Below are 19,916 nucleotides of genomic sequence, written 5' to 3'. Positions count from 1 at the left end.
GCATCCACGCACAACTCACCATGTGCCCCACCAAGAGCGAGAACCACACATTATAGCGACCACGAGGAGGTTACCCCATGTGACTCTACCCTCCCTAGCAACCGGGCCAATTTGGTTGCATAGGAGACCTGACTGGAGTCACTCAGCACGCCCTGGATTCGAACTCGTGACTTCAGGTGTGGTAGTCAGCATCAATACTTGCTGAGATACCCAGGCATGTTGAAGAGCTTAGTGTTCTAATCTATAAATGTTTATGTTTTAAAACATAGAAATATAGATCTAAATATTGTTTGACTCCATTGGTCATGAAACCAGCCAAGACAATGTCTTAAGTCAGAATCTTAAAACTATGTACATTTATCACTCATCTTTACAATACAACATATATTTTGAAGATGTGCCTTTTTCAAACACTTTAGATTACCGTTTATATGTCTGTTGAGGGAGTCTTCCTCTTAATGACTACTGTAGGAGAGAAATAGTATAGCAAGTTACTTTCTACTTAAATAATCTTTTCTAAAAAAGAATATAGCTCTTTCCAAAGGCTTCACAAAATTGTTTTCTATGCATGACACTTTAATGGCATTAACACACATTCAACATCTACTGTATAATATATATATTTTTTTATTTTTTTTTATTTTAAACTCACTGACATCCTGTATGTGCACACTCCAGTCAATCACTTCATCTGTGATGCTGTTGAATGGAATGAGTCCACTCTCTTAAAGCATGTCAAGCATTCCCATTAACATGCCCTAGCCAGAGGATGTAGTGCCTCTAACTGTAGCCCTTTAATATTTTAACAAAAGTGGCTGACTAAAAATTAAATTGAGCAAACAAGCAAGTTAATTTTGTAATAAAGTTCTGTTAGATTGCAATAAAAGATTGCATAAATATGTTTTTGCTCTGCAAAAAAACAAAAACACTATAAAATCACTTAAATGAACAATTACAGATAATGACACCTGAAATAATTGCATGCAGGTGGTCAATCAACCTACATATATGTTAATGCTATTCTTGTTCTTGATATTTACATGAAAATATAGGAATCACTAAATTATCCTGCTGGCAAATATAAAATGAGCTGGTATGACATCATTGCTCCACTTCAAGTTCTATAAACCCTCATTTTAAGACATTTATACTGCATGGAGTTTAACTTTATACATATTTACATAATTTATTCCCCCACACGTGGAGTGCTGTACTGAGGTCATCTGTGGTGTTTAACATCTCTTTGTAGCTCCTATATTCAAGCTCTTGTTGAATCCTCGATGACCCTGACAAAGAGACGCACTAGCTGGCGTCTATGTCAGAGTGTGATGACGAGCTTTGAGGCCAATTAGCAGGATTTCAGTTTTATCAGTGTTTAATTTTTGGAAGTTTGAAGCCATCCTCGCTTTTAGGTCATGGATGCATGAAGTAATGGAGGTGGAAAACCTACCCGGGAATGAGAACTAATGTATATTTGTGCGTAGTCAGCATAAGTAATGACAGCATCACATGTTGTCTTATGTGGTTAAGAGGGAACATATAGACAAGAAAGGGGACCAAGAACAGAGTCTATGACTTATGATTCTTGATACAGACAAATTGGTAGCTATCACGGAGGTAAGATGTCAACCATTTAAGCGCAGTGCCTGCAATACCAATAGCAGATAAACGGGAGATGAGTTTATGACAGACTATATCAAAAGCAGCACTTGGGTCAAGGACTAGAATGCTGAGGGCACCTGAATAAGATGACATGAGAAGGTCGTTCACAACACTGAGAAGAGCCGTTTCTGTACTTTGGTGAGGGCAAAAACCAGATTGAAAAGGTTCATGAAGATAGTTATTACAGTGCATCCAGAAAGTATTCACAGCACTTCACTTTTTCCACATTGTTATGTTACAGCCTTTTCAAAATGGATTAAATTCATTATTTTCCTCAAAATTCTACAAACAATACCCCATAATGACAACGTGAAAGAAGTTTGTTTGAAATCTTTGCAAAAAAATAAAAAAAAAAAAAAAATAAATAAAAAATAAATAAAAATAAAACAAATCGCATGCACATATGTATTCACAGCCTTAGCCATGACACTCAAAATTGAGCTCAGGTGCATCCTGTTTCCACTGATCATCCTTGATTGGAGTCCACCTGTGGTAAATTCAGTTGATTGAACATGATTTAGAAGGCACACACCTGTCTATATAAAAGGTCCCACAGTTAACAGTGCATGTCAGAGCACAAACCAAGCCATGAAGTCCAAGGAATTGTCTGTAGACCTCCGAGACAGGATTGTATCGAGGCACAGATCTGGGGAAGGGTACAGAAAACTTTCTGCAGCATTGAAGGTCCCAATGAGCACAGTGGCCTTCATCCGTAAATGGAAGTTTGGAACCACCAGGACTCTTCCTGGAGCTGGCTGCCTGGCCAAACTGAGCGATCGGGGGAGAAAGGCCTTAGTCAGGGAGGTGACCAAGAACCCGATGGTCACTCTGACAGAGCTCCAGCATTTCTCTGTGGAGAGAGAACATTCCAGAAGAACAACCATCTCTGCAGCACTCCACCAATCAGGTCTGTATGGTAGAGTGGCCAGACGGAAGCCACTCCTCAGTAAAAGGCACATGACAGCCCGCCTGGAGTTTGCCAAAAGGCACCTGAAGGACTCTCAGACCATGAGAAACAAAGATTGAACTCTTTGGCCTGAATGGCAAGCATCATGTCTGGAGGAAACCAAGCACCGCTCATCACCTGGCCAATACCATCCCTACAGTGAAGCATGGTGGTGGCAGCATCATGCAGTGGGGATGTTTTTCAGCGGCAGGAACTGGAAGACTAGTCAGGATCGAGGGAAAGATGAATGCAGCAATGTACAGAGACATCCTTGATGAAAACCTGCTCCAGAGCGCTATGGACCTCAGACTGGGGCGAAGGCTCATCTTCCAACAGGACAACGACCCTAAGCACACAGCCAAGATAACAAAGGAGTGGCTACGGGACAACTCTGTGAATGTCCTTGAGTGGCCAAGCAGAGCCCAGACTTGAACCCGATTGAACATCTCTGGAGAGATCTGAAAATGGCTGTGCACCGATGCTCCCCATCCAACCTGATGGAGCTTGAGAGGTCCTGCAAAGAAGAATGGGAGAAACTGCCCAAAAATAGGTGTGCCAAGCTTGTAGCATCATACTCAAAAAGACTTGAGGCTGTAATTGGTGCCAAAGGTGCTTCAACAAAGTATTGAGCAAAGGCTGTGAATAGTTATGTACATTGATTTTTTTTTTATTTTTTTTAATAAATTTGCAAAGATTTCAAACAAACTTCTTTCACGTTGTCATTATGGGGTATTATTTGTAGAATTCTGAGGAAAATAATGAATTTAATCCATTTTGAAAAGGCTGTAACATAACAAAATGTGGAAAAAGTGAAGCGCTGTGAATACTTTCTGGATGCACTGCAAATGTGTTTGTAACTGTGAAGCAACTACCTTTTCCAGCACTATAGAAAAGAATGAGAGATTAGAAGTAGGCCAGTAATTACTTAAAATTGAGGTATCAAGACATGTTTTCTTGAGCACGGAAATGACTGCAGCAATCTTTAACCCATATGACGAACTTCATTTTTTCTGTGGAACACAAAATTAGATACTAAAAGGAAAAGTTTACCCAAAATAAAAGTAATCCATACAACTCCAGTGGTTTAATCCATGTCTTCTGAATCAATCTAATTGGTTTTGGGTGAGAACAGAGATAACTCCTTTTTCACTGTACATCTTGCCATTGCAGTCTCTAGGCACGATCATAATTTCAAGCTCAATTACACTGTGTAATCATGAGCTGATGTCATGATTTATAGTAAAGAAATAAAATAATGTTTTGGTCTGTTCACATCCAAAACCAGTTGGATTGCTTCAAAAGATATGGATTAAACCACTGAAGTCTTATGGATTACTTTGAAGCACAAAAAAAGTGCACGAAGGCAACATAAAAGTTTTGGTCACCATTCACTTGAATTGTATGGACTTACACGGCTGTGATATTTTTCTAAAAATCTTTGTTCTGAAAAAGAACGAAAGTCATACACATCTGGGATGGCATGAGGATGAGTAAATTATGAGAATATACATTTTTGGGTGAACTATTCCTTTAAGATGAACTAATTAGGGGGGGCCAAGCACCAAAGATGCTGGAACCTATTGTATTTGTTAGGATTTTCTTTTTCTGCCCTAAAAGTGTCTGGGCATCAGAGACCATATGTCGTAGAGATTCCAGACTTGGCAGGGTGGTTCCAAATGTGCACCGCTACTCAGGCATACACACATACCTCCATACGACTGGCACTGTAAGTACTTTTGTTTTTTTGCTAATAATTCTGGAACCATAAGGGCTAGAATCAAAATTATTTTATTCCTAGAATCAAAACGTATATCTCCGATTTAATTTCCATCTATAACAATCTTCCGCCATTTAGAATTTTTTTATATAACATACAGACCCTCCTGACAAAAGTTATCAAAACAATTTCGATACCTGAAATAGTTCAGAAGATATTAGCAATACAATTCTTTCGGTTGAACGCACTTTGATTCATTGATCAATATCTACTAAACGCAATCTCCAAATATAACCAAACTCGGTACACGGTCAACAGGCCATGTTGAAGATTCACTTACATTTTCGTACAATTATACCCATAGGGGGTGCTACAACCAAACTGTAATAACTCTGCAGTCGTTTGATCGACAAAGTTCAAATTAAATATGCACCTTCTTTTGTTCAAGTGCTAACATATCATTAACATATCAATTCGAAAAATAAAAACAAAAATGTCCACCAGCAGCCACTCAAAATACAGCACCTAATAACTTGAATTGTGAATGGCCGATGGTAATGAAACATATTACACACAAGAAGGGTCTATACTCAAAGATGTATATAAAATTGTGAGAATCGGCCACACGGTGGCGCTATAAGCTAATTCGTGTTTGTGCTAATAATTCCAGAATTGTATATGCTAGAATAAGTTTTCTTAGCTTCCCCAAATCTTACAACAGTGCCCCCAAATCATATGGTCACGTGGATTTCCATTTCCACAAGAATACGGTTTTAACAACTTAGATTTTTTTTAAAAACCTAGTTTTTCAAACCTGTGACCGTTTCCTCGATTCGCATGGAATTTAGTATACATAATCTACAGACCCTCCTGACAAAATGGTATCAAAATAAATTTGATTCGTTAAATCGTTCGGAAGATATAAGCGAATAAGTTTTTGGGTGTGGCCTGTAATTACTAATTGGCCTGTATCTTGAGTGAAAAATTCAAACTTAAAATGTTCTCTTGACCATGTATTAGGTCACATGCAAAATTTCTTACATTTGTGATGCTAGGGGGCGCTATAACTTAAGAAAATCCTATTTGTGCTGCTGTGATTAAGGCAGATAGGGGTCAGGTTAGGGTTTGAGTTAGGGTTCCACAGGATATTTAGTCTCAAATCTTATTTTTGTCATTTTTCCATATGTGCTTGGCCCCTGACAATTGCCACTCGCAACTATATTTATATTTTATGCTTGCACATTAAAAAAATATGTGAATATGTGGCAGCACAAATGAGATGAGATCAACAGTGCAGGGCAAGGTTTCCAGCGAATACTGACTTACATTTAGCTCTGTCCCTCACACAAAGCTATATTGTATGACTTCAAAAGACTTGGAATACTGCACATAAGTCAAATGAACTACTTTTATGGTCTTTATATAGTTTCAATGTGGGGAAAAGAGCAGCATGAACATTATGCACACCATCTCCTTTGTGTTTTGCTGAAGAAAGTCATACAGGTTTAAAACAACATGGAGAACAAATTATGACAAAGGTTCATTTTGGGGTGAACTATAATTTAAAAGCCTTTGTTACTAGTGCATAACTGCTTTGGAGACCTACCAATGTGTACACTGGTACTTGCATGACAACAGTCAAAAACATCACAACACAAACATCCCATGAATCCCATGGATATACACAACACATTGCGGTTGCAGTGATAGGGTCTCTAATGAGATGACAGTCATTATACAAATAGCATTGTTAGGCAGCAGATGCTTCTATGGTTGAGACTGATCTTACCCTCCAACTCGCTGCTAAACTGACTGAGATTGGTGCTGTAGAGCGAACTGGAGCTGTCAAAATGGGGGAAGAGCCTTTCTTTGCTCTCTGAACACACTCTGCATCTGTTTAAAAGAAAAAAAAAAAAAAAAAAAAAACACACATGCATTAACATTTACATTCATAAATTTGGCAGAATCTTTTATCCAATGTAACTTATAGTTGCAATTCATCAGTATGTGTGTTCACCAGCAATCAAACCCATGACTTTGGCATTGCTAGCACCATACTTTTGAGTTAAGCTACAGGATCTCCTATGGATGGGTCAGATCGATTGCTTGACAGATCTGATGGTCGATTAGGGAGGTCTCAATTTCTAGGTGGGGACTACCTTTCTAGGTGGAGAAAGTTCTAGTTATGCATTACCGACATAATTCCTGTAGGTGGAGTTTACAGAACATCATGCACATGGAGTTACATCATGTCCCTTCTTGGTATGCTTGCATGGATACCAAATTAAGGTAACCAGGTTTACTCTTTTGGCTGGTCATGACATAAGTTGAAAGACTGGACATTACACCTGTGCGTCGTTCCCACCGAACAAGTTTTTTGCATCCCTCTGCACTATTTTTCAGTTGTTTTTCTATGTAAACATGCGCTAGACGGACTTCTTTGACCATTGCGCCATGTTTTTTTTTTGTGTGTCTCAGGCAGCAACATATTTTTAGACGCCGAGTCGTTACAAAAAAAAAAAAACCCTTCAAACTTAAAGCACGTCTAAAGACACCTGCATGACACTCTGTAATTTTCATTGCCAGCTTTTTAGCCCAAGAACGCGTTCGATCTGTAATGTAATGGTGTGATATGTGCTTGCCTGCTAAGCTTCATTATGAACAAATGCATGTCCTTTTCATTTATATTAACTGAGGGACATGTCAACATTATTATAAACATATCTGTGGTAAATCAACAGCATGACACAGATTGACAACAAGTTGAAAACAACCCAGAATTTGTATTTAATTCAGCAGTCCTTTGAGACAAGCACTTCACAATCAACTCTTCTTCCATTAGAGAATAGAGATCATATGCTCAAGCAGTCTTGGTAATGGTCCTCTGGATAGATTAGGCAACAGCCACATCTCCATTTCAGAGAAACATTGAGAAATTCAGGCCACTGGTGGCATGTTGATGAGCTAACAACTAACAACACTTTATTCCCAAAAGATGAGGGAGGCCACAGTAATCAGAACACTCCACCAAACCCATCTATATCAACTATGTAGGATTTGCTACAGTGTGAAAATACAAAGTCTAGTATGAGCTTTTACTATATGAATAGATACAGTATATACACTAATATATATGTAAAACATGCCTGATGGAACATCTGTGTTTTGCTGTATAAGGATGTTGGGCAGTGTTTACCCCGAGATGCATCGGTTGTTGTCCTGTGGGCTGGAGATATGAGAATCAGCAGGGAGATATTGCACTAGTCCCAGATAGCTCCCGTTATACAAGTATACCATACAACCTACCAGCAGAACAAACAGACATTGAAGTATGAGATCACAGATGGGAAATTATGTCTGTTCTTCTCACATTTATGACAAAGATTTTTATACCAGTTGTCCAAACCAGAATAATCATACCTGAGAGGGGCCATCCAGTGGTGCCTCTCACTCTCTGCCAAAACATCTCCATAGAAACCATAACCCACCATAGACACAGAATACCACATCAGTGTGTTCTGTTCATCATTCAACAGTACACATGTCTAGAGGCTGAAAGTCTCCTGATTAGTAAAAGAGGGAAATATCCATTTTTTCTACTTCATTCATTCATAATTGCAGTGAACTAGATAAATGGTAAGGACCAGGGTCAGAAATTAACCAGGGCACAGGGCAAAAATGCCACAAAGTTTCTCATATTGCATTTTATTTATTTCATAATATTCTATTCTAGACTAATCTAGTTATGGGTTTAGTCCCTCTACAAACACTGTAGTGACCTGTGGCTGTCAGATATCTGTATTCACTGATGTGGGTGTCGTTTAATGTGTAGCTAAATATATAAAATATTTTTATGAACAATTCCACAACATGGAACAGTGATTTACATCAAAATTGTTAGCATTATTTACACCTTTTATATTTGATGTTGATAGGTATAGCTAGGGAATTTATACCAATTAATTGATTCAAATTTATTTTACATAAAAAGGACGACATGCTGCGTTTTTAATATGGTGAGAAAAAAAATGCCCTCCTCAAACAATGCAAATCCAATTCCAGGATGCAAATATCGGCCCATAATAGAAAAGTTAATTCTGGCACTGTTAAGAATTAGTCGAATTACCAATGACAATGTGCAGTGTTGATGTAACAGGGTCATTTATGCCCACTGTGGTGAAACAAACAATCTGTAGAGCCTGTACGAAAGAGTAAGGAAGGTAAACTAACACTCCTCTCACCATCTCGCCCATACATCTGAATGACACAACAGTACTATAAACAGACCACAGACTCCACCCTTTTCTGCACACCTGTAAGTCACAGCACTATATAAACACTTCACCTGCAGGAATAATGCCGATGTGGAGGTCACATAGCTGCAGCATTACAGTGGGGTCGTGTTCTGAAATCCCCGCCTCCTGCTGGGTTCGTCCAATCACACCATGCAACAGTTCACTGAACATTCCATGTCCACCCACACAAATCACACTGAAAGATGGAAAAAATTATTTGACTAACAAAATAAGGATGAACCTAATATAAACTTCCTAAAATCTAAATTGAGAGTATTCCAAATAGGCTTGCTTGGAATACAGTGGAAAAATTAAGATATGGCCCCTTTAAAATGCATTGCATATTTAATTATATAATAAAACAAAAAATACATGGTATTTTGTTTAACATTCTAATATTGCACGTTCGGTAGTTACAAAACACTTTTGCTTGAACAACAAAATACAAGGCCGGATCTCATGACATTTATTACAATGACGCCATTGTTACTGCACATCCTTGACTGTTTAGTTGTGAGGAATGACCGCTGAAGGATAACTTGCCCATCAAACCCTGTTAAGTCTTTCTTCAGGATGTTGTCTCTGGCCTGATTTGCTCATTCAGTCACTAAAAACAAGAAACGAATGTCCCAGCTTTATTTCAAAACACAATGTAACTTTCAGAACTCAAAACTTCCTTCCCAGTCCAAAAAAACCTTTTATTGAAACTAAGCTACAAAAATGCCTTGTTTCTTGTGGAGCGGGACGTGGTCATGTGTCTGTCACTGGGGAGAGAGAGGAAGTGGTAAGGACCATCACCTGGTGATTAATGATACGTAACACCTGTGTCTCGTTACAATGACGATGGAGATGGGCTTGAAAAGGCCGCCGAGTGTGCCAGTGAGGGAGAGAGTTGGGAACAAAGAGATCCAGAGGCCTGTAGCTGAAGCTTTTGAGACTGTGAAGCTGTTTGAGTTAGGAAGCTGAATTATGTTGTGAAGCTGACATGCACGAACTGTAGACAAACTGAAAACATTAAAAACTGACTTACTTGGACTGCCACCCCGCTTCCGCTCCCTTCCTTATTCCTGGAACCTTCCTACATTTCTTTACATCCTACTAACCTTTTAATGTCAGTCAGAATACATTAATACATGACCACCCACATCTATATACCAACAACACCTTTTCAGTGTTAAGAAAGTTAAAGTGAAGTAATTGAGGTATTGTAGATACTATATTTTTCCTAAATAGCAGAAGAACTAACAATAAAAGTAAAAAGTGTGAATTTCCACCCAACTTGTGCTAGGAGATTGTTCCGATAGATTCCAGTGTTAGGAAATTGTGCCTGAAGTTTATTTTTAACAAAGTCATTTCAGTTGATCTTTAACAGTATAACAAGTCATTTCAAATAATTTCAGTATTACTGTAACAGTTTGTGTGACATTTCATTAGGGATTGTTTTGTAATGTAATGCAGACATTGCTAGGAATCCACTATTGAAGGATGGGATTAAAAAAAATTTGGCACCAAAAATCTTGACTAAAATAATGTGGACCTCAGAGAGAAAAATACAAATAAAAAATTAAGATACGGCACCTTTAAAATGCATTGCATATTTAATTATAATAAAACAAAAAATACACGCTATTTTGTTATGCAATTCCATATAAATGGACTTCTATATTTCCTTCAGCAGTCTTCTCCAGTCATGATAAAGATCTAACAATGTTACTTGAGAACTGCACTACCTGATGTGCACAGTGTTTCAGAGACCTAGCAGAGGGACACTTGATAACTGCTTGGTTATTGAATGGTACAGACAATGTCTCAGTTTCTCACCCACAACATGAGAGCTGATGCCAGCCAGCTCAAACAGAGGGGCCACTAGAGAGTGATAGATCTGCTTCCCATTCTTCTTTCCTTCAAAAGGATTAATGAACAGCAACAACTGGTAGAGGAGAAGCAGATGGAGGGAGAGATGTAGAGTGATGTTAATGAGTCATTAGAGAATAATGAGTCTGGATAAATACAAGGCACCTTTACACAGTCAAGTTAAAGGGATATTTCTGTACCATATCCTCATCAGCCTTAAAGGGTTAGTTCACCCAAAAATGAAAATCTTCATGATTTACTTACCTTTAAGCCATCCCAGATGTCTATGACTTTCCCCTCTTAAGCAAAACTGAAGTGAAGATTCTTAAGCAGATTTTAGCTCAGTTTGTCCATACAGTGTATGTAAATGGGTACTATCAGGCTGATGACTGTTTGATGGTACAAAAGGCATATTGAGGCAGCATAAAATTAATCCACATGACTCCAGTCAATCAATTAATGTCTTCTGAAGCAAATCGATTGGTTTGTGTAAAAAATAAATTGATAATAAAAAAAATAAAATAAAAAAAAACACTTCCTGCCAGCAGTCAGTGACGTAAGTGCTATGGCACATTCACGTGAGAAGTCGGAAGCGCGCGCTTTGTATACAACAGGGGAACGAACATCACGCACAAGTTGGTTCATTTCAAACATCAATACAGCGCTGGTTGGAAGCAACGACTTAAAGTTAAAAAGTTTTAATTTTCAATTTGTTTCTTACACCAACCTATCGGTTTGGTGCAGAAGACATTAATTGATCGACTGGAGTCATGTGGATTACATTTATGCTGCCTAAATATGCCTTTTGGACCATCAAACAGCCAGTAGACTGATGGCTTGTATGGACAAACAGAGCTGAAATGTGCTTAAATTCTTCATTTCGGTTCTGCTGAAGAAGGAAAAGTCATACAGATCTGGGATGGCTTAAAGGTAAGTACATCATGAGAATTTTCATTTTTGGGTGAACTAACCCTTTAAACGTTTAAATAATTTTCTTGAGATTACACTCATAATGTGTCATTTCTAGCCAATGAAATATTTTAGAGCTAAAAACTACAAAATATTTAGGATGTTTTAATTTCCATTACTTTTCCAAGCCTGGTAATCACCATTTAAAAATTCACAGATATTTCCACGTTTTCCATGAACGTGGAAAAGCTGTATTTACTGCTTTACTCACTGTGGGTTTTGAGTGCAGTTCTGAGTTGCGTGATCCATTGATGCCGGACAGCCCGGCTAGGGCAGCAGAACTGGGTCCTGCCCAGGCTCCACAACGTTCCTTGGCTATTACCTCTGCTGTTGCACTTCACATAGAATACTTATGTGATTAGGGAGGAACAAAAGCAAAGTTTAGTCTAACTTGGTTTTATTCTATCTTTATGCACAAGTCGTCTTACTTTCAGAAACGTACATGTAAAACCAAGGTCAGTGTCTTCTACTTTCTTCTGGGGCTGGGTCTCGACCCGATCTTCCTTCACCCAACCACCTCTGACACCGGCACAGAAACTAAAGAACAACAGACAGACATGTTACACTCTTACATAAGTGATGTACCTGTCTTTCATTTTCTCAAGAAACATTCCACCACTCTTGCCCAGGCCTTCTGTGCATATGCAAGTATGTGTTCTCTTCAAAGTGTACTGTGTTTACTGTCAAGTCTGGCTGGTGCTGTTCTTATTTCGAGGTCATAAATATGGAGACAAAGACAAATTTTGCTTGCATGTGTCTGTCTGCAGGAGAGAGAAAGCGGTAGGGCTCGTCACCCGGGCTGTAATCACTCTGTCTCTCATTGTAATGATGGTGGAGGGAGATCTGATAAGGCATGCCAGAGTATCGAAATGAGTGAGAGAGTGACAGCAGAGAGTGTCTGCATGTCATATTGTAGCGAGAAACGCCAAGACTCTTTCGTTTATGTTTGGCCACTAAGACCCCATTTATGTTAAAGTTTTGTGTGACCCTGAGGAGTAAATAAAAATACTCGCGTTGATAGTTCACTCCCTCCTGACTCCTCCATTGCCCATGAACATAAATCTTTCACAGTGGTGCCGAAAACCAAGCTTTGGAGGAGAACGGCGTTATGGAGTCCGTACCGCTGGGCGAAGTCTTCAAGACCCTCATCAGCATCCAGCAAAATCAACACCAAGCTCTCATGGACATACGCCTGGAGCAGGAACAGCGTTTCCATGTCCTGCTCCAGGCACAAGAGGAGGACCGGCAGGTGCTCTGAAGCCTGATCCCCAAAGGGGGGGGGGGGTGGCGCTGCAACCTCCCCAGAGCCCACCACACCCACTGCCCTGATGAATATGGGGCCGAATGATGACCCGGAGGCCTTCTTAGATTTATTTGAGAAGACGTTGGAGGTATGGAAGTGGCCTCCTGACCAGTGGGTGGCCTGCTTATGGCCCCTACTCTCCGGGGAGGCGCAGCTTGCAGCACAACAGCTTCCCGCTGCCAGCCTCCTCGACTACCAACACTTAAAAGAAGCAGTGGCGTATCCACGACATTTTTACTGGGGTGGCCAAGATGGGGCACAGACCTAGTGTGGGGTGGCAATACTGGGAGAACCTTTATGAATGGCACATGATCAAAATGTGTAAATATCGCATTGCTTTGCTTCAACATCTACACATGTAGAATAAATAAATTCTTAAACTCATGTTAGCATTCACTGAATTGTTTGTATTCAATATCAGACTGTTGTTTTGACATTTGACAGTTTTCTATTCCTGTTCTATTTCAACCTATTACAGTTTCTGGGAATCTCTGGTTATTTTAACATAACATCCATTTTTAAATCAGTAATTGTTTAGGAAAAGTCAGTTGCACATTTTTAAGAGCTATTCTCATTGTAGAGAATTAATCTGCGTATAACATCAGGTATAGTGTATAATCATAAAAAGATACAAGTACAGGTGATAACTGATTGAGGCGCAATTCAATCAATCATTCAATCAATTATTCATTCATTTATTAGCTATAACTGCACTGTCCAGCAGAAATATTGTTAAATTGGGTACAAATCAGTGTGTGAAATTGGCTACGAGGGCTTATAGGTGTCTGTCTGGAAACCCCAAAATTGCAGATTGAGCTCTGAATACAGTAAAAAACAAAACTATTTACAGTGTCTACTCAGGTTTATTTTCCACATGTTCTGATAGCTTCAATTACTTTGAATATTACCAAATAAAATAGTTAGTCAAATCATTTGCGGCATTTAAGTGCAATTTGCCCTGCCTCTGCATATTTAAAATGTCAAATAAGGTATAAAAACTTTGAAGATTTTATTGGTCTGACTGACCAATAATACACATAAAGAGCTCATAAATAACTCATGTAAAGATTTAAAGTACAGTCACAGCACAAACCCTTCCATTTCACACACAGGTTAGCCATATATTATATATATATATATATATATATATATATATATATATATATATATATATATATATATATATATATAAACTTTAGCTATTGAACATATACAAATGTAAAATGCTTTACACACCTCCGTCATTAAATCAGAAAACATGGCATTTCATATTTCATGTCAATATAAAGATAACATGCTGAATGTGGTGTAGGGTCTAGCTTACTCTTTAACCTAGCTACTATAACAATGAAAAAATGTTTTCACATTCACATGGAAATTCGGGATAAATTAAACGATAGATTAGATAAACATACCTCTCAAATAACAGCTTTCTTTTTGACCACAAATTGACGTCGTCAACTCATTGGAAGTTGGAAGTAGACGCTAGCTCGTATCAGCTTCGTGCTTCTGACCGACCATTATAATCCAGACCTGGCGCCCACCGCCCGCGACCTGCGGCACCTGCCTGGCCACCCGCGGCCTGCCCCTCAAAGATCAGCTCACACAGCTTCAGTCCCACCACTACTATAATGGTCAGAAATATAAAACTGACCCTGGGTCAGTGTGGCTCTAAATCAACAAATGACCTGAGATGTCATCTTTGATTGACAGGTGTTTCTATTGGTTCTTCGTTCTTGTGTTGATGAACATGATGAACTACCAATCAGTTCTGGGGTGGCCACAGGGTGGCCAATGAGATTTCAGGGGTGGCCCAGGCCACCACAGGCCACCCCCTAAAATTGCCACTGAAAAGAAGGCCATCCAGCAACGGGTGGGTCGTAGCCCCGATCAGAGTCGGCAGCTCTTTAGATCCCTGAGCTTTGGGAGGCACGGCCGCCTGTTCGCTTTTGTCCAACAGCTCCGAGATTCCTGCTGGAAACGGTTGCTGGCGGAGGGAACCCGCGGCGACATGGAGGTTGTCGATCTGGTGGTGCTGCTGGAACAGTTTGTCTCCCAACTTCCGAGGAATGTCCAAGTGGGTCCAGTGCCACCGCCCGGCATCGCCGGAAGAGGCCATCCAGCTGGCAGAGGACTACTTGGTGGCATTTCCAGGAGGCAGCAATACAATGTTTTTTCTTCTCCCGCTCCTCTCTCTCCACCCCCGTGTGTCAGTCTTCCCCTCGTCCCGCCCAGTTCCGGCTCCCCAGAAGTGGGGGGGGGGGAGCCCTGCCCAAGCCTCATCCCCAGTTCAGGGGACCCCTCCCCTTGTCTGTCTCTCTCTCTCTCTCTCTCTCTCTCTCTCTCTCTCTCCCCCTCCCTCCTACTCCCTGTCTCCCTCTGCTCTCCTCCCCAGGTTGGCGAGACCGCCCCCATGAGTGTGGAAGGAAGGCCTGGGCCGGTCTGTCAGAGCTGCAGGGAAGCCGGGCAATGCCAGGATCAATGTCTGGTGATGGAGGTGGGGAAACTAATCCGGATCCCTGATGCTCCGCAGGCTGCCCCCAATTGGGCGGGGGCATATTGGATACCAGTAAAGGTAAAAGGGGATACACATCAAGCTTTGGTGGGTTCGGTTTGTTCCCAAACCACTATCCACAAATGCCTGCTGCAAAACGGAGCATTGGATAAGAATAAATGGGTGAGGGTGAGGTGTGTGCATGGTGACATTCACAAGTATCCAGTGGTTACCATTGAGATACGATTCAGGGGAAAAAGGCATAGAGTCGAGGCTGTGGTTAATTCCCGCTTAACCCATCCAATAATTCTGGGTACCAATTGGCCTGGCTTTAAAAATGTATTGAGTATTATGTGTGTGGATGGGTCCTGCAAAGTGGTGTCGCGGTGTGTGACGTGCGATGCTATGGCTGGAGAGGTGGTGTCAGGGCTGTCAATGTCTGCTCAGCATCATGACACAGACGAGGGAATTCCTGTACTCAGGGGCTTCCCTAAGGGGGATTTCCCTCTGGATCAGTCACGTGATGAGTCCCTCAAGCACGCCTTTGACCAAGTGAAAATAATTGATGATCAACAGCTCCAGCCTAATGTTGTGCTCACATACCTGTACTTTTCCATTATTAAAGAGCGGTTGTATTGAGTGATGCAGGACACTCAGACAAAAGAGAATACAACTCAGATATTAGTACCAAAGAGCCATCAGGAAACACTCTTCCAGATGGCTCACTATAACCCAATGGCTGGTCACTTAGGTCACCAAAAGACTTTGAACCTTTTAATGGCCCGTTTCTTTTGGCCGGGCATTCATGGCGATGTACGCAAATGGTGCTCAGCGTACCGTGAATGTCAGTTGGTAAATCCACCAGCCACACCAAAAGCGCCATTGCGCCCTCTGCCGTTGATCGAACTTCCCTTCGAGAGAATTGGCATGGACCTCGTTGGGCCATTAGAGCAGACAGCATGCGGGCATCGCTTTGTATTAGTTCTGGTGGACTATGCAACGCGATATCCAGAAGCAGTGCCTCTATGCAACATCTCAGCACGTAGTGTTGCGGAGGCACTCTTCAAAATGTTCTCCTGAGTGGGGATTCCAAAGGAAATCCTCACTGATCAAGGCACAGCATTCATGTCACGTACACTACGCGGGCTGTATGAATTATTAGGCATTAAATCGATTCGCACCAGCGTTTATTTGGTCGAACTATTTAATAAGACCTTGAAAAACATGATTTGTAAGTTTGTACATGAAGACACTAAAAATTGGGATAAGTGGCTCGAACCCCTTCTTTTTGCAGTACGAGAGGTCCCGCAAGTCTCCACGGGGTTTTGCCCATTTGAGCTACTGTATAGGCGTCGGCCGCACGGAGTGCTTGACATCATGCGGGAAGCTTGGGAGGAAGGACCTTCAAATAGCAAAAGCCAAATTCAATACGTTCTTGACCTTTTAGCAAAACTCCACACTTTGGGGCAGGTAACACAGGAGAATATGCTCCAAGTGCAAGAACGTCAATGCCGACTGTACGACAGGGGCACTCGACTACGGGAATTCACACAGGGAGATAAAGTGCTTGTATTGCTGCCCACTTCAAGCTCCAAATTACCTGCCAAGTGGCAAGGACCTTTTGAGGGCACACAACGGGTTGGAGATCTCGATTATGAGGTTAAGCGAACGGATAGGGGAAGGGCACGTCAAATCTACCACCTCAACCTCCTCAAACCATGGAGGGAGGCGGTGCCTATAGCCTGGGTGACGGTAGTTCCAGAGAGGCTGGAGCTTGGGCCGGAGGTGACTCCCAAACCCAATTCATTCACCTCGGTCCCTTGTGGAGACCACCTCTCATTGGTCGCAGCTTACAGACACTGCCCGGTTGCAAGTGGAATTCACGGATGTGTTTTCACCCCTACCGTGTCGCACGAACCTTATAGAGCACCATATTGAGACCACCCCGGCGGTGGTTGTTCGTAGCCACCCCTATCATCTTTCTGAACACAAGAAAAAGATTGTTCAGGAAGAATGAGGCAATGCTTGAAATGGGCGTAATACAAGAGTCGCACAGCGATTGGGCCAGCCCAGTAATTCTGGTACCGATGAGCAACAGCTCGGTCCGGTTCTGTTTTGACTACCGGAAAGTGAACGCGGTCTCCAAATTTGATGCTTATCCAATGCCGCGAATTGACAAGTTACTCGATCTGTTGAGCACATCTCAATTTTACTCGAGGCTGGACTTAACAAAGGGTTATTGGCAGATCCCTTTAACTCCAATATCCCTAGAAAAAAAATAAAAAATTTCCACACCATTCAGATTACACCAATTCGTGATGCTTCCGTTCGGTTTGTTCGGAGCCCTGGCCACGTTTCAGCACCTCATGGACAAAATCCTCAGACCGCATATGGCATATGCCGCCGCATATTTAGATGATATTATAATTTATATTAATGACTGGTGGCAGCATATTCAACATCTGAGGACTGTCCCGAGAGCACTGCGGCAGGCGGGACTCACAGCCAACCCGAAGAAGTGTGCAATTGGGCGGGTGGAAGTTAGGTATCTGGGGTTCCACTTGGGTCACGGGCAGATGCGTCCACAGGTTAACAAAACCGCAGCGATCGTGGCCTGCCTGATGCCAAAGACCAAAAAGGAAGTAAGGCAGTTTTTGGGGTTGGCTGGTTACTACCGGAGGTTTGTGCCTAATTATTCTGATGTCACTAGCCCGCTGACTGACCTTACTAAAAAGTGGGCCCCCAATCCAATCCAGTGGACAGAGACGTGCCAACAGGCTTTCCTGAGGGTAAACTCCACACTTTGTGGGGGGCTGCTTTTACATGCACCTGACTTCTCTCTCTCTCTCTCTCTCTCTCTCTCTCTCTCTCTCTCTCTCTCTCTCTCTCTCTCCCCCCCTCTCTCTCTCTCTCTCTCTCTCTCTCTCTCTCTCTCTCTCTCTCTCTCTCCCCCCCCCCTTTATTTTGCAGACTGATGCATCTGACTGGGCTGGGGGCGGTGCTCTCGCAGGAGGTGGGAGTGGAGGAACAGCCAGTGCTGTTTATTAGTCGCAAGCTCTCCTTCAGGGAGACAAAGTATAGTATCATCGAGAAGGAGTGCCTTTCAATTAATTGGGCTGTTCTTACCCTCCGCGACTACCTGCTGGGGTGGGCCTTCACCCTCTGTTCCGATCACACTCCTCTGCAGTGGCTCCACCGCAGTTCGCTGCCTCCTGAATCCTCCATTGCCCACAAACATAAATCTTTCACATCCATATGGGGGGCCAGTGTGTATTTTAATGCACGTAAATTACGTATTTTGCATATGGCACAAATAATGTAAAATATCACTTCAGTCTTTCCTTGTGTTTAATGTTAATAATTAAACTATGGCACATCATGCACTGAATCATGGTGGTTATTCATCTACAAATAAAAGTGACTGAAGGTAAATGCATTGACATTCCCAGACAACTGTGTCATATGTAGCCCATTACCTCACTATAGGACAATTATATCCTACATCATGAAATATTATACGCCACCCATAATATGACCTTAGCGCACTTTTTTTTTTTTTTTTTTTTTTTTTTATTATTATTATTATTATTTTATTTTATTTTTTTAGCTTATGCTAAACAAATGCTTATAAATTTGGTTCCCCACCAAGAAGGCGATCTGATTTTAATATCAGACAGAAAGGCTGAGTATCGAAACCTAGACAGCTGCCTATCAAACAGACAGCATTATTGGGCTACATAGGTCAATGAATGTCGCACCTGTTTTCTTCTCCCGGTCCCTCTTGTCGATCTCAGCCCAGCAGAAGTACCATCCGCTCAGGAAAGCCCGGTACCGTTTATTACCGATCCACAGACTCGACTCGACTCTACCCTCTCTGTATCAACCTCCATCGCCTTTCTGTTCACATTCGTTCACTTTCTCTGTTGAACGCTGTCCCACAACAGTATTCGGTAGTCTATTTTATCCATGTAGGAATTTTGAAGCTGTTCGTGTTGGTAAACGCGTCTAACATTTGAAGCGAACAAATAAAACCATTATAATTAGATGTGGATTATTAGGACATGTCTATTAATTTGCAGAGACGGTAATTGGAAACAGGCTTCTATGTGAACTTTTGCCTATGTATTGCCTCGTTTATACAGTTCATTCATTCAAACAAACAAACAAAAAGTGCATTCACTAGGTTTAATGTTAGAGAATTTCACTTTCTTAAAGGGAGTTCACCCAAAAATACTCCAATAAACATTATTATTTTTACTACTACTACGACTACTACTATTATTACTTTAACATAAAACATGTACAGGTGCATCTCAATAAATTAGAATGTCGTGGAAAAGTTCATTTATTTCAATAATTCAACTCAAATTGTGAAACTCGTGTATTAAATAAATTCAATGCACACAGACTGAAGTAGTTTAAGTCTTTGGTTCTTTTAATTGTGATGATTTTGGCTCACATTTAACAAAAACCCACCAATTCACTATCTCAAAAAATTAGAATATGGTGACATGCCAATCAGCTAATCAACTCAAAACACCTGCAAAGGTTTCCTGAGCCTTCAAAATGGTCTCTCAGTTTGGTTCACTAGGCTACACAATCATGGGGAAGACTGCTGATCTGACAGTTGTCCAGAAGACAATCATTGACACCCTTCACAAGGAGGGTAAGCCACA

General features: G+C 41.2%; 1 protein-coding gene and 1 pseudogene across 1 annotated transcript in view; both read right to left on the bottom strand.

Moving 5' to 3' along the window:
• Positions 1–19,916, bottom strand: part of LOC127419036 (V-type proton ATPase subunit S1-like) — a 691,126-nt gene that overhangs the window by 137,878 nt on the left and 533,332 nt on the right. The gene's annotated exons all lie outside the window — the stretch shown is intronic.
• LOC127418511 (ceramide kinase-like) lies at positions 3,548–19,208 on the bottom strand (annotated as a pseudogene).

Source organism: Myxocyprinus asiaticus, chromosome 28 (assembly GCF_019703515.2).
Source record: "Myxocyprinus asiaticus isolate MX2 ecotype Aquarium Trade chromosome 28, UBuf_Myxa_2, whole genome shotgun sequence".
Taxonomy (NCBI): domain Eukaryota; kingdom Metazoa; phylum Chordata; class Actinopteri; order Cypriniformes; family Catostomidae; genus Myxocyprinus; species Myxocyprinus asiaticus.
The sequence above is the reverse complement of the archived record's forward strand: the minus strand, read 5'-3'. Positions and strand labels throughout refer to the sequence as shown.